The following is a 3,861-nucleotide window of genomic DNA, read 5'->3' as shown; positions in this document are numbered from 1 at the left end:
AATCCATTGCTGTTGAGTTGATCCCAACACATAGTGACCCCACAGGACAGAGCAGAACTGCCCCATAGGGTTTCCAAGGAGCGGTTGGTGGATTCGAACTGCCGACTTTTTGGTTAGTAGCCGAGCTCTTAACCACTGTGCCACCAGGGCTTCTTTCCATAAAGATTACAGCGTTGGAAACCCTATGGGGCAGTTCTACTCTGTCCTACAGGGTCGCTATCAGTCAGAATCAACTTGACGGCAGTGAGTTTGGTTTTATTTGACATTTCCAAGACTTTTTCCATCCCAAAGTTTTGATATGTAGTATTTTCATTATTGTTTTAAGTATATTCTATTCCCACTATTTTTCTACTTTAGTCCATTAGTTTGTTTTATGTGTGTCTTAAAATTTCCAAATGTATTACATCATAAACGACATTTTCATTATTGACTTTTAATGTAATCGTATTTTGTCACAGGACTTTAGATGATGCCAGTTATTTGAAATTTGTTGAGACTTGCTTGACGGCCTCTTTTGTAACTGTGTGCAGAAGAATGTGTACTTACTAACCATTGGTAGAGTGTCACATATGTTCAGTCTTGCTAATTATATTGTCCAAATCTTCTGCATTCCAGTCAAATTTTTCTGTACTTGATTTACCAATTACTGAGGGAGAAGCATTAGAATTTATTGTTACGATGGTTGGATGTGTACATTTCTCTGTTTAATTCTCTCAGTTTTGTTTTTATGTTTGGGAACTGTAATGTTATATGCACATAAGTCCATAATTGCTGTATCTTTTTGGTGAATTGGAACTTTTTTAAAAAACAATATTTTATTGCATTTTCAGTGAAAGTTTACACAGCAAATTAGGTTCCCATTTAACAATTACCACACAAATTGCTCAGTGACATTGGTTACATTTTCCACAATGTGTCAACGTTCTCGTTAATTCCGTTCAGGATGTCTCATTTCCAGTAATCTAGTTTTCTTGTCTCCTTGCCCTTCCATCTTTGCAGTAGAGTTATTGTTGACCCTTTGGTGTCATATGGATCATTTTTTAAAGGTGTGCAGTACTCACAGGTGATATTCTTTATTTTATGAGCCAATTATTTAGCTAAAAGGTGATTTCAGGGGATAGTTTTGGTTCAAGGTTTAAAGAATATCTCAGGACAATAGTCTCCAGGAGTCCTCAAACTGCCAGTAAGTCTGGAATTTTTAAGAATTTGAGTTCTATTCCATGTTTTTCTCCCATTCTATGGTGGCATTGATCAGAACGGTCATTAGTGGTAGCTGGGCACCATCTAGTTCTTCTGGTCTCAGGGTAGATGAGAGTGTGGTCTGTGTAGACCGTTACTCCTGTAGACTAGTTTCTTCTCTGAGCCTTTGGTTTTCTTCTTTCTCTTTTTCTCTGGACAAGTAGAGACCAAGAGTTGTATGCTTAGATGGCTGCTTGCAAATTTTTAAGATCCTAGATACTACTCACCAAACTAGGATGTCGAGTATAAACTTTATGAACTACAGTATTCCAAATGACTGAGTTGTCCCATGAGACTATGGTCCTAAGCCTTGTACTATCTTATCACAGTGTTTTCTTTTACTTGAATGTTCTATGCTTCTCCCTGTTGCCCTCTTTCCTGATTTCTACTGGATTGGTAGAGTTTTTAAAATTCTTGACTACCTTCTACTTCTACATAAGGAAATAAGCTAACAGGTGCCAGAATCAGCAGAAACAACAAATAATTTATGTGTTTTGCAATTTTGAATTGTGGGCACTTGTTCAGCTATTCTTCAATGGTGGGAAGTTAGTGAGGCCCCGATTGTGAGCATGTCATTCATGAGAAATTTTGCATTTGTTTCAGCCTGCTCTTCCAAACACTTCCTGCCTGGGATTTCCTTATGTTTCTTTCTTGGCTTAGATTTTCTTAGACTCTGCTTGAGTGCACATTCAAAACCCCAACTTGTGCAAAGGTACAAAGGTAGGTCTGTGGTTTTGCATTCTCAAGAGGAAAGTTTTTCTTTCCTCAGGCCCAGACTGAGATGGACGAGTTCCCCATTGGTCTCTTTGCTTCAGTTAGAAGACTATTGCTGATTCATGGCTTCTGAATTTATGCAGCAGTCTCACTTCCAACTCTTCACCTTGTAGGAGCCCAAAGCCTCGTCTTCTGTTACCCGCACAGCCTTGAAATCCAAATCTCTAAATTCTTGGTATGAGCAAATGTCCCCAGGGCTGTCATAGTTTCTGTATGCAATGACCATTTGAGTTTTCTTCTTTGTCTTATTGATGTTTTCCCATGAGTATTTCTCTTACTCTCTGTCAAACACAACTATGCCTTCAGATTGGTGTTTGTTGTATTTTATCTACTATTGCTGTATGTTTTACAGGAAAGAATTTTCAGAATGTCAAGTTCAACATATTGCTAGAAGAAGCTTATTTCAAAGTAGCTTAGAAATACCCAATTTCATAAAAATAATGTTATCTAAAAACAATTCTTGCCTACTTATAAATAAATGCCGCTCTTAAGTATTCATGCTGAGCAATATAGTAATTTATTCTAGGTACAGCTTTTTTTTTTTTTTTTTAACACAACTGCACTTCTCTTAATGTGTTCTATAATTTTGATTTTTCATTATATAATATTGTCTTCTATTGCCATCAGTACACATTAGCGAGACTCTTGCTGTCTCTTAATGTAATTCTGAAATCGGCCTTAAATCCATACTAGTCTAATGCAGCTTATAAATAAATATTGCTGACACTTTAATGACCTTAATGAGATCCCGTATCTAGTGTTCTGAAGCTATTCTTCATCCTGTAGGCAATTTTTGCATTGGCCTGAAATCACCAAAATGCTCGTAGAGCAAAAGAAGGCAGATATCCCATGGGTGGATAGCACTGGTGGGTTTGTGGACCAGTGAGTGCCTGGACATACTCTTGTTGCAAGTGCCATGTTTTCTGAGAGGCAGACTTAAAAACCAAATGGGCTGCTCACAGTAATCTGGGAAGCAATAGTCAGGTGTCTTTTCTGGAGGTCAGATGCGCCGTCCTTCTGTTTGGACCACATAATTCGCTTTGTGTCTCTCAGCTGGAGCAGTCAGAATAGAGTGCTTGGGCAAGGTGGAATTAGCTCAAGATGAGTCATCTGCTTTCTCTAGGCATGTCCATAGTAATGACTCTCTAAGTGAAATCTGTGGAGGCAGTGGACTTTTCACTTATAATGAAGTATTGCTGTGTTTAACATGTCCTTTCTTTTTAGTTCCTGCCATGAATTTATCTTCATTTGTGAAATGCCTCTAGAGGGCTTTAGCTATGGCTTGTGAATTTTTTTTTATGATTAATTTTTTTTGGTTTATAGTTGTACTTTAAGTGAAAGTTTACATTTCAAGTTACTCTCATACAAAAATTTATAGATAATGTTGTTATGTGACCTAATTGCTATCCCTATGCTATGACAGCACACTCCTCCTTTCCACCCCTGATTTCCCATGTCCATTCAACCAGCTTCTGACCCTCTCTGCCTTCTCATCTCACCTCCGGACAGAAGCTGCCCATTTAGTCTCATGTATCTACTTGAGCTAAGAGGAACACTCCTCATGAGTATCATTTTATGTCCCACAGTCCTGTCTAGTCTTTGTCTGAACAGTTGGCCTTGGAAATTGTTTTAGTTCTGGGCTGATAGAGAGTGTGGGGGCCATGCTTTCTGGGGTTTCTACAGTCTCAATCAGACCATTAAGTCTGGTCTTTTTACTAGAATTTGAGTTCTGCATCCCACCCTTCTCCTCCTCCATCCAGGAGTCTCTGTTGTGTTCCCTGTCAGGGCGGTCATTGGTGGTAGCTGGGCACCATCTAGTTCTTCTGGTCTCAGGCTGATGAAGTCTCT

The sequence above is a fragment of the Trichechus manatus genome, unplaced genomic scaffold (genome assembly GCF_000243295.1).
Source record: "Trichechus manatus latirostris isolate Lorelei unplaced genomic scaffold, TriManLat1.0 scaffold00099, whole genome shotgun sequence".
In the NCBI taxonomy this organism is placed as follows: Eukaryota; Metazoa; Chordata; class Mammalia; order Sirenia; family Trichechidae; genus Trichechus; species Trichechus manatus.
This window is presented reverse-complemented; position numbering follows the sequence as displayed.